Source organism: Rhineura floridana, chromosome 8 (assembly GCF_030035675.1).
Source record: "Rhineura floridana isolate rRhiFlo1 chromosome 8, rRhiFlo1.hap2, whole genome shotgun sequence".
In the NCBI taxonomy this organism is placed as follows: domain Eukaryota; kingdom Metazoa; phylum Chordata; class Lepidosauria; order Squamata; family Rhineuridae; genus Rhineura; species Rhineura floridana.
The window spans coordinates 57262317-57274061 of NC_084487.1; the positions used below are offsets into that span (position 1 = coordinate 57262317).

General features: G+C 42.6%; 1 long non-coding RNA gene across 1 annotated transcript; it reads left to right on the plus strand.

Moving 5' to 3' along the window:
* Window positions 1–5548: 5548 nt before the first annotated feature.
* On the plus strand, window positions 5549–8729 carry LOC133390321 (uncharacterized). Its single transcript, XR_009764377.1, has 3 exons — window positions 5549–5634; window positions 6598–6782; window positions 8653–8729. It is a non-coding gene; the product is annotated as an uncharacterized LOC133390321 (long non-coding RNA).
* Window positions 8730–11745: the final 3016 nt, after the last annotated feature.

The following is an 11745-nucleotide window of genomic DNA, read 5'->3' on the forward strand; positions in this document are numbered from 1 at the left end:
TTCTTTACGCTCTGGAATTTGTTGCCAACTGATCTCCATCAGGCCCCCTCTCTGCTATGCTTTCGGCTGACCTTAAAGACCTGGCTCTTTACTCAGGTGTGGGAAGGGGTCAGGCTGGCAGAATGTAGTTCTTGGGGGGTTTAAATTCTGGCAGTTTGCAGATTTTGGGGGTTGAATGTCTCAGTTTTAATTTCATTTCTAATTTTTAGGATTTTAGTATTCTGATTGTCTATATGGATTGTACTTGTGTTTGGTTGTAAGTCGCCCAGAGTGGCAGATTAACCTCTGCCAGATGGGCGTCTAACAAATCTCATAAATAAATATATAAATAAATAAATAAATTTTAATAACTTTTGTTTGGAAATCAGTTGTCAGTAAATCCCCTTGGTAAAAATGTAAATTTGAGTATCACATGTTCTTTTTCAGAATTCCCTACTGTCCCTCCAAATAGCTAATAGTTTAAATATTTGTGGAGAAATTAACATTTGAAGGCGGCATTCCCAGCCTACTGATTTCTGCTGGATGAATTATTTGAGAATCACAACTATAGCCACAGTCACAAATGTACAGTTAGCATGATGAACTAATTCACAGCCACAGATATACGGCTAATATGCACTGGATTGAATTGCCTTACATAGTTCCAAAATAAATACTTCCAGCTCTTCAGGGATAAAATCTAGTAGCAAGAAAGAGTAATTATTGGACTGGGAAAGTGGGAAACAGTTAGCAAGTGATTATGCTGCAAGATTTTGAAAGTCAGGCTTAAATTTAACACAGTGCAATCAATTTCAAATGCCAAACTGCTGGGTGAAACCAAGTGTTAACAATTCTCTTCTTCCTCAGGCAAGACAGAAACTGTTGAGTCTTGTTCACTAATTGGGCGGTCTTGAAAAAGCTTTGACAGTTTTCTAAACTTTATTTAACAGGACTTCTGAGTAAGCAGTGCTGTAAATATTAGGCCAATGAAACTTATGACAAGTCCTTCCTTAAAGAAAAGTAGAACAGTAAATATACTGAAATTTCTTCTGACAAGTTCTGCTGTGAAAAGATTTTATTGAAGAAAGTGATAGGGAGAGGGAGGATGTAAACATGATAATTGAATTAAACATACAACTCACCATATAAACTGTGTATATGAAACCATGTAAATCCAAATATGAAAACTCCAAATTGTTCAGTCTTGAGTTCCAGGCATGTTAGAACATTTGTGAACGACATTTTAATATATATTGTAATTATCTAATTTTACACAGCTTTGGGATTCAGGACTCTGAAAAAAAGCAGCACCTTTTAAATGTTCTATCGTAATACATATGCTTAGCCAACAGTGGAGTTGCCAACTTTTTGTGTGTGCTTGTGCCTTTAACAGCAGCATGATACAGAGAATACCAGCAGGTGAAATGGGAATGAGGAACGTGTGGCCCTCCAGATGTTGTTGGACTCCAACGCCCAACAGCCCTGGCCAGCCTGGCCTGGGACGATGGGAACTGGAGTCCCACCCTTGAGATGAAGCTTCACTTTATATGGAGAAACACTGATGGGAAATGCTTCACCACTGTTATCCCTCTCTGTTATTCAACTGTTAAACATACATGAAGCCTGCCATAGAAATTCCAGCTGAAAATGAACTTATGGGACTCTCCTCCATGCAGCACGTTTAAGGGGTGTCAAGGACACATAGAGAGGCTATTTAAGTCAGGGGTGGAGAAACTTCTTCAGCCCAAGAACCTCTTTCCCTTGTGGATATTCTTGGGGTGGGGGGAGCACATGCCAGAGCTGGGTGGGGTTAGAGGTAAAAGTGGGCAGGGCCAGAAGTAAAAGGCAGAACAACAGATGTGAGTCTCACCTTTGTAGAGTAGGCTATGTTCTAACTATGCAAAAGCCAGAGGTTTCTAACCAACACCACGCATCTCCCCAGCCTCCTTCCAGGCCAGCAAAAGGTATTATTACAGTTTAAAGACACATGCCATCCAGGAAAAAGCACCTAAGAAGGGAGAAAAGCACGGCGGCAATGGGTATCACCTGGGGATGGGGGACTGTAGTCTGGGAAGAGTCCAGAGGGCCAGTTAGAGACACCCAGAGGGCCACATTTGGTCTGTGGACTGGAGGCTCCCCATCCTTGATTTTTCCCCTCAAGATTATTATCCACTCTTACCCTTGTGAGATTGCACAGGTTGAAATCCAAAGCAAACGGGCTGATGTAGAATTCAGCAGGATGTGAGAATGAAAGCACAGCTTCTTCCCAGCCTTCCTAATGTGCAGTAAAGAGATGGGGCAAGCATCTCAGGTTTAGGTGAACAGTTTTCAAACATGTGTCCCACACACTGTGAGTACTAGAAATCAGTTAATTAAACAGTTAATTAAAAAGCTGCAAACTAAGAGAAACTCACCACATGTTTCTCTGTCATTGCTACCTTACCAACAAGGTTCCCTCCTGTCTAATCTTCCTCCGCTGGTTTCGCTGTCCCAGATGTGCAGAGTTTTGTGTGTGCCCAGAGCTGCATGGGACCATTTCCAGATGCAGGGAATGAACCTGAGAGTCCTCCAAAACTCTCAGATTCAATTTGAGAATCCAAATTCTGCATTGTGTGCAAGAATTTGGCATGTACTAAATACAGATTAACTATGCTGACAATACTACTATGGTCAATAATACATAAGGCCTTAAAGACATATGAAGTGTAAATGTGTTGAACTGTGAACATAGTTAATATAATAAATCCCCCCAAACATGTGCCCTGAACACTAGACACACCATACAGAAGGGGAGGGGAAAGAGGGAGTGTGCAAGTCCCGTTCCACTTCCCAAATCCTCCAATCCATGGCTAAGAGCACAGACGGGCGACTTTTTATTTGTTGATGACCACATTCCTTTACAGGTAAACTGTCAGGCCTGCATGACAGCTGAAGTCGGCTTTGGTTTGGGCTAGAATCATAAGTACACAAATATCTAAGAAGAGCCCTGCTGGATCAAGCAAAGCTCCATTGCTGTTCTCAAAATAGCCAATCAGATGCCCATGGAAAGCCCACAAGCAGGACCTGAGCACAACAGCACTCTACTCACTTATGATTCCAGCAAGTGGAATTCAGAGGCATACACGGGAGGTAGTACATCGCCACCATTATCCTCCATGAATTTGTCTAATCCTCTTCCCATTTATTTATTTATTTATTTATTTATTTATTGCATTTGTATACAGCCCCATAGCTGAAGCTCTCTGGGCGGTTTACAACAATTAAATCAAAGTTGGTAGCCATAATTTTATCCTGTGGGAGCAAATTCCATAGTTTAGTTATGTACTGTGTGAAGAAATACCTCCTTTAAAAAAAAGGTTTTATTGAGATCTTTTGAAACAGTTTTACAATGTGCACAACACTTTATTTTATTTATTTATTATTTGATTTATATCCCACCCTTCCTCCCAGCAGGAGCCCAAGGAACTTACAATAAAATAATAAACACAAAATCAGCCGGAAAAAGGAAGAGAAGTACCTCCTTTTGTCTGTCCTGAAAGTAAGTATGGCTACCCCTTTCCTTTCTCTCTGTCATCCCTCCTCTCTCTCTATTCCTCTCTGACCTTCTTCCTTCCTGCTCATGAAGCTGTGAGGCGAAGGGCAGATTCTCTTGTCAGAGATCTGCAAACTGGGGGCCTGATCAGATGCCGGTATAATGTGGATCTGATGCTTTTTGCAGATCCTTTTAATTTGGACCGTTTACATGATGTTTTTGCCAACGCGAGGGCATTCAGCTGCTTTTGCCTTTCAATTTGGATTAAATCGATGTGATAAAAATCCAAAATTGGCTTAAAAATTCACACCTGCCTCAGTGCCAACCTGGTGTGTGGTCGCATCCTCCACTGTTCGCCATTTTAGATCCTCCCTTTCTCCACCCCCTTACACTGTCTATGGACACCATTTTGTTTCCTGCTGCTTACAGACAAACCTCCGGTCGCTTTACGCGCTATTTTACTTTACGAGCTGGGCGGGGGCAGCGAGGGGCAGTGAGGGAAGAGAAGGGGTGCTGCGCTACCACTCTCCCCTGCACCTGTATTTGCCGGGGGGGAGGAGGAGGAGGAGGAGCCACTTCGCTCCGTGCCAGTTTGTGGGGAAGAGACTAGGCAGGTATTTAGGGATGTTGCTCTGGGCACGGGCGGGTGAGCAGCCCTTCCTCCCCTCCCCTCCCCTCCCCTCCCCTTCCCTTCGAGGCAGCAGCAGCAGCGGTGGGGAGCAGTCCTGCCAGCCAGCGAAGGCTGCCTTCCCTACAGCCAGTGTGAAAGCTGCCCGCGACCGAGGAGGAGGGAAGAGATGCAGCCCAGAGAGCATTACTTGCCATGGGATGTGCCAGGGTGGCCCTGTTTGGTTTTCTGGAGGGGAAGGAGAGGGGGGTCGACACTTTCTAGCCGGGACGCAGCCTGGGGAAAACTCCTGCAGAAGCCCTGTTGCAACTAAGTTCTCGTTCACAAAGAAGTTGTGTGCGCACACACACACACACACACACAAATATACACACTGCGCACTATAAACATTTACAGCCATGGGTGGGAGCCGGGGGGACGGGAGAAAGCCTGCAGCGCAGGGAAGGGAGGCGGCTGTAGGCGATTCCCCTTCTTTCAAGCGCCCTCCCTCTGCAAGGCTGCATCACAGCTGCATGGAGGGCTAATGTGAAAGCCTAATCCTTCCTTCTTGCTGTTGACGCACCGTGGTGTGGCCATGCCTCCCTTTCTTTAGGGAAACACCACCCCTTCCCTGCCTCCACAGTTAACATTCTAATGTGTGGGTGCGGCAACAAGCAAACACTGATAGCAATAAACGCGAACGCATGTGAACGCTAAAAATAAATTCAGCCGATTTAATTGTAGTGAGGGTGAACATATGTAAACTGTCAAAATCAATTACGGTGGAAAAAGCAGCATTTTTAATGCAGATCTTGACTCATATGTGAACCAGCCCTGGGAGTTTGCAGAGGGCTTTTGAAATTAGGCCTAGGTTTGGATGATTGTATACTGAGCCATGGTGGAGAGAAGTTACAGCTCAGGGGCAGAGAGCATGCTTTGTATGCAGAAAGCCACAGAAACACAAGAAGCTGCCTTATACCGAGGTCCAGCTGGCTCAGACAATGGGGAGCAGCAGCTCTCCAGGATTTCATACAGAGTCTTTGCTAACCCTACCAGGGATTGAACTTGGAACCTTTTGCATGCAAATCATTTGCTCTACCACTGAGCTATGACTTCACTCCAGGATCATTCCCTGGCATCTCTGCTTGAGGCCTTGGAGAGCTGCTGCCTGTCGGAATAAACACTCCTAAACTAGATGGCTGAATGGTTTGCCCCAAGCTTCTGACACTCATAGTGGAGAAGCACTGAACACATGTCCACAGCCTTTGAAAGCAAATGCCAACTATAACCAAGTCAGCAAATAGCTAATCCCGACAGTGCTTACTAGATTCACTATCATCTATCCTGAAACTGGAGAAGGTGACAAAGAAAATTGATTAGAGCAGTACTTTTAGAAACTGACCTATAGAGGAGATATAAATAGTTGCATGATCAAGAACTGAAACTGTAAGATGACTGTGGACTTTCCTGAAAAAGGGAAGGGGAAAAAATCAAGGGCCTTGTTCTAACACATCAGGTAAATTATACATAGGATTGCAGCACATTCTGGAAAGAGGAGAGATTAGCCTTTCTGGCAGTGGTCACTTTAAGCTTTTTTTTTTTTTTAACAAAGAACTACATCAGTCACCACACAGTTCATTGACACAATGAGAGCTTTCAGCATCTCCAGATTTTATATATGACTTTTCTTTAAAAATTCACAATATGGCATTAATACGAACAAGATTTGCATTTCCTGTTCAACAGTGACGTGACAAGTGTATTACAATATATACCTGTGGTGTTCATGCAACCACATTTTATACAGCATAGTGAATCACAAGTGACAGATTAGGTGGATAGAAAAAATTATTTTCTTAGCAGCGACATATAATGTTTACTGCAGCTAAGGAAAGCTGTCTCAATTCCTTGCAATGTGATGAGTAATTAATGGACCAATCTTTTGCCTGTAAACTTAGAAGGGAAACTTTGTAATGCCATTTTATATTCAAATGGTTGCTTGCTGCCATACAAATTACTTTTGGTTTCTAGAAACTATTAGGATCTTAGTTCCCTGCACTTTCTAGAAACCAAAGTCTTGTTTGCCAGTGAAAGATTTTAGATTCTTCCTTTATGGTCTGAAAAATACCATATGAAAGCTCTCTCTCTCTCTCTCTCTCTCTCTCTCTCTCTCTCTCTCTCAATGGTGAAGTTAAAAAGGTGATAGTGTAGCATTGTCCGTTCAATAGAATGTAAGTCTTTTGCAAAGTGCTAAGATCATAAATAGCAGGCTGCTAAATATTTGAAGAAACTTCATGAGCAGTTCATGATTTGTATCTTTGGCTATGTTGCTGAAAAGAAATAAGAGCAGTGATGTGATCTAGTTCTGGGTGCTTAGCATGCTTGCTGTCAAGAAACTGTTTACATCTAAAAAGGTACATTGCTGTTTCTACCTTTCTACTGTTCCTTTCTCTGGTGCTGATAGAATATCATATTACAGGTGGCAGAGAAGAGGAGAAATAGGATACAGAAACACATCAGCAAAGGGAAAGGAGGAAGCACACACCTTTGCCATCCATACAGAAATTTTATGGCACTTCCATTTCTATGGAGCATTACACATGGACGCCTAAATAATGGAATTAAAAATAAACACAGACTTCCTCGTTCAGGAACAACAGGCAGGTGAGACTTGCCCATTTTTTTCCTGGCATGGAGATAAGCTGTGGGGAAACATTTCTGAATGCCAAGCTGCTGTTAAAGTCACATAAGAGCAGTCAATGTGGTGTCCTCCTAATGTTACTAGATTATAACTCCCACCATCCTTAACCATTGGCATTGGCCATTCTGACTGGGGTAAGGGAGCTGTAGTCCAACATCTGGAGGACATCATGTTGGCTATCCCTGTCATAGAGGGCTCATGGACAATGAGACTATCAATGGCTACTAGTCATTATGTCTATATGCTACCTCCAGGATCAGAGGCACCATGGCCCTGAATATGAATGGCTGAGGAACAGCTGCTGAGAGGGCAATAGTCCTCAAGTCCTGCTTGTGGGCTTCCCATAGGCATCTAGTTGACCACAGTGGGCATTATGTTGCTGGACTATAATGGCTGTTAGGCAACCTTATTCTCAAAGTGTGTGCATGGGGATTCATGAGAGCAGTGTGTAAGTATATTGTGTTTCCTGATACTCCCTTCTTTCCATCTTACTGTTTTGTCACTCTTAGGGTCTGAAATATACATTCTAAATCATCATCATCATTAATATTATTTAGATTTCTTAGCCAACCTTAACCATAAGGTCCTAAGGTGGGTTACAGCAATGTTAAAATAAGTTAATTTACAATTGAACAGTTTACAAAAACCATATATCTCAGGTGTCAAAGTTCAGGGTAAAGAGGTATGTCTTCAGCATATGACAAAGGTATACAGTGACGGTGCTAGACACATCTCTGTGGGGGGGGGGAATTCCACAGCATGGGGGTAGTTCCATGGCTATGTGTTTTCTTGTTGAATGTGTGTCAGTGACGCCATAGTATGTTTTTGCGCATGTGCTTTAAATATGCGGAGAATCTACAGTATAGGTTGCCATTTTCAGATGATGGGCCTTTGGATATGAGTGAGAATTATGCCTGCCAAGCCATTGTTCTTTGTTGTACCTGATTTCATTTGGAGACACATGCAGAGTGCTTTCTTGATTTGAGGAAGTGTCTTCTGAAATTTGTCTCAGGTCTAGGCAGAAAAGAACCAGTGGGTGGTAATGGCAGGAAACCAGATTTTGACTAAGCATTAGAAGAAATATCCTAACTATAAGAGCTGTTAGACAGTGGAACAGACTGCCTCAGGAGGTGGTAGAATCTCCACTGTTTTAAATATTTAAGCAAAGGCTGGTCAGCCATCCATCAGGGATGCTGAAGCACTGCAAATCCTGCACTGACCATGGGGAGTTGGACTAGATGATCTCTTCCAATGCCTTTTCCAACTCCATGATTCTAAGATCCTTCAAGTGCTCTGTCCTTCATTGCTGTTAATATTTTATTTCTGAATAGAAAGGCAATGGCTGGACTGTCGGGTTTGAATGGGGAAACCCCACCTTTTAGATCCTTGCTTTTCTATGAAGCTCACTGGGTGAGCTTGAGCAAGTTACAACGTGACCTACCTTATAGGATCATTGTGAAACCAGAAGACCTCAGGTAGTAGCAATGAGATACAAATCATACATATTATATAGGCCAATGGATTCCAAATCTTGCATGCAAGGGACACACAATGTTCCCCATTATTCAGTATTTACTTGTCAGTTCCAACTCATCATGACCTGGAAGTTACCCATTTATCTCTCCTAAGTGTGTGACATTGTTTCCGGTACACAATGCTGGAAACTTCTCAACCTACTTGAAAAACCATTGTTGGGACTGATTGACTAGAGTGTCACAGCAGTAGGTGGCTGCAGGTGGAAATTCAAGTTGTTGTTCATCCCTAGGCAGTTAAGCAAACTGCTAATGTAGCTGTGAATGCACCCTGACTAATCATTTCCATCTTCTAATGCAGATGAGATCTTCAGTTGATAACTCATCATGTGCGAGCTGCTCCAGGCAACAAGCAACCTTCTACAAGGACTATTGGCTAAACATCTAAGACTCAGCTTAAAATGATGCTTGTACTGCATTTTTAACGATTCAAAAATAAAATTACACCCTAAGCACTCCATCCTTCAGAGATTTCTTTGCTGTAGTTCTAGTAATTATCAGAGGATCTCGAGTGCAATTATGCATCAGTCTGGGTACACCAGAACATCACATTGGATAGCAAAATCCATGTATTACAATTCAGTACTCTCAAATACTTTGTCAGGGATGAGAAAGATGTTCAAAACCAAAGCCCTTGTTGGAAATACAAGAATGTATTGCTGGATGGGCCTGTTGTATCTTTTCATTGGCTTTAAAATGTAACCAAACCGAGGTCCTTTGCAATGAAAAGATGCACGAAATTAAAATAAGTTCCTGTTGGGATAAGCAAGCTTGCATGCTTTTAATAGGGAGATGTCCCTTCTAACCAGAATTTGGGGATACTTCTATGCTTGTTTACTGTGATGTAACTTCCTAATGACAGGTGTTATTTCCTCCTTCTCTTCCTCTTCTTTGTTAAGAGATGTTGTTCTCTTATTCACATCTTCTCCATGGAGAGAGAAGCCTACACAGGTTTTTTTCCCAGATGATCCCAGTCATGGACTACAATCTACCACCTACTTCTCTCTTTTTCTCTCCAAGCTAGAGCCTATGTTTCCTGAACACATGAAAGGTTGTGAGAAAACATTCTTAATACTTTTTACCAAAGAAGACTGTCTATGTTGCTTTTATTCAGCTAGTCTGTATGAGGGGAAGGTGGGCTGGTTAATTCTAATTCCGCTTTGTAAAATATGTACTCTGCTAAGAAATAGAACTACTAAACTGTTTCTATTTTCATTTAAACCAAACAGATCCTAGCATGCATTTGTGTTGGAGACAAAAAAGCCACCCAGAGGCCACAGTGTTGAAACCAACACAAATTATGGGCCCCCAAAGTAGAAGATCCTCACAGATGTGTGCATATGCATTGGTCTGGAACAACAGCAGTATAGCTGAGGACAGTTGAAAAACAGCAGCAGCAGGGAAGGTGGAGCTCATGCACAGGAGGGAGACAGTATGTTACAGCAGCAGGAAACTACTGGAAACAGAAGGAGCAAGGCTTGTTTATGGGATTGTTATGAAGGACGAGCGCAGCTGCAGTCTGGGCTGAGCATCTTATGACCCATTTATTTTACTTAGAAAATGTATAAACCACTTGCTCAGAAACATTCTCCATATATTTCTGATCTTTCTGCTAAAGAGCTCAAAGTGGCATGCATGCTTCTCCCCTCCCCATTTTATCCTCACAACAACCCTGTGAGGTAGATTAAGCTTAGAGACTATGAGTGGCCCAACCCAATGAGCTTCATGGCTGAGTGGGGACCTTGTTAAAGTTTTGGGTAGATACATATTGCTGCAGAGTACAGAAATAACCCTTTCTCAACAATGTGTGTTCAGGTCCATGAGATTCATCTTCTCTTGCAGATGTTGGAAGTGGTCTCTGGGAAGTGACTTAATGAGAATATCTGCAATCATGCCCCCTGTTGGGCAATACTCCATCTCAATCAGATCTTTTTTGTGCAGGTGATATTTTACATCAGTGTGCATGGTACATATGCTGATCCGTGAGAGCTTTATGCAGCTTTGGTTGTCTTCCAGGATCTATATGGGCTTTGGTTCACTGATTCCTAGATCCTCCAATAACTAACATAGCCATTTCAGTTCCTGGCATGCTTGGGCAGCTGACACATATTGTGCTTCAGTAGATGAGGCTACTACTGCATCCTGCTTCTTACTTGTCCAGCTAACTGCTCTGCCTCCATAGAAGAACAAGTTTCTGTTGGTAGATTTGCAATCTACTGAGTCTCTGGCCCAACCTGCATCTGTGTAAATTACTAGTCTGGGGCTACTGGTGGCCTGTAACTTTAGCTTCAGGTTGACAGTCCCCTTTAAATATCTGGCCACTCTCTTTATTGCTGTCTAATCTCTTTCCCTTGGTGAGTTGGTCTTTCCACAGTTTTTCTACTGCTGTTGCTATATCTGGTCTCACTGTGGTTGCCAGGTACAGCAACTGTCCTGTAGCTATCCAGTGTTTGTCATTCTGTGGAAGGGGTTTAGTGTTGTCACACACACACCCCTTTAAATAATGTGTGGCCACAAGACTGGGATCCTTGAGTTCTAGGTTCTCTAATATTTCATGGATCTTCTGTTTCTTGCTGAGATAGCTTCCATCTCCCTCTCTTGCTATTTGGATCCTGAGGTAGTGGGTGATGTCTCCCAGTTACTTCACCTCTATGTCTTGATTCAGATGATATACAATTTCCTCATGGCCAGTTTCATTTTTGTAACTCAAAAGTAGATCATCAATAAAAATTAGTATATAAGTCCATCTGCCATTTCTGTATCATGAGTAGAGACAGGGATCAGCTTAACACTGCTTGAAACCTTCTCTGATGAGCATCTGATTCAGTTTCTCATTCCATGCTCTTGAATGCTTGTTTTGGTCCATATATGCTTTTCTGAAGTGTGCATGCAAGTAGTTTGTCTCCTGATTTTTCAAGTCAAGAAGGTTGTTCCTTAATTTCTCCATGTAAGAAAGCAGTCTTTACATCTAAGTGTTCAATGTGCAATCTTTTTTGATGCTGCCACACTTAAAAGTGTTCTTATTGTAGGATACTTTACTGCAGGAGCAAATGTTTCATTGCAGTTTTCCCAATATTTCTGGGAATAGCCCTTGGCTACTAGTCTGACTTTGCATCTCTGGATCTCCCCTTCTGCATTTTGCTTTCCTTTGAAGACCCATTTATACCCCAGAGGTGTTTTGCCTGCTGGTAGTGAGTGTCCAAGTCTGATTTTTGTGTAGAGCTTTTATTTCTACTTGTGCAGCTTTTGTCCACTCACTGGCTTCTTCTGAGGGCATTCTTTCAATCTGTTCCCATGTTGAGGGTTCATATAGCACTGCTGCCTTTGCAGCATCTATTTGCATCTCTCCACCTTTGTCTGGTGATGCAGGTGGGTAGCCCTCAGTTTTGCATGC